Here is a 432-nt window from a genome sequence, read left to right on the forward strand (position 1 = left end):
AGCTTCCTTTCTGGTCGTTCTATAGCCGCTGTTGTAGACGGCCATCGTCCGTCTCCTAGATCTATCAACAGTGGTGTTCCTCAGGGCTCTGTCCTATCACCATCTCTCTTCCTTTTATTCATCAATGACCTTCTAAGCTGCACATCTAACCCTATCCACTCTTATGCTGATGACGCCACCCTTCACCTTTCCATTCGGTTCCCGCAACGTCCATCTCAGCATTTACTTCAACAAACAAGGGATGAGGCTATGGCACACCTAATATCTGACTTGGTTCGTATCTCTGATTGGGGTAAAAATAATCTCGTTGTTTTTAATGCATCAAACACTCAGTTTTTACACCTATCTCTGACTGGGGTAAAAATAATATGGTTGTCTTTAATGCATCTAAGACTCAGTTCTTACACCTATCAACCCGACAAAATCTTCCAC

The sequence above is a fragment of the Coenobita brevimanus genome, chromosome 17, assembly GCF_032717465.1.
Source record: "Coenobita brevimanus isolate Jiangsu-jjx chromosome 17, ASM3271746v2, whole genome shotgun sequence".
NCBI lineage: Eukaryota > Metazoa > Arthropoda > Malacostraca > Decapoda > Coenobitidae > Coenobita > Coenobita brevimanus.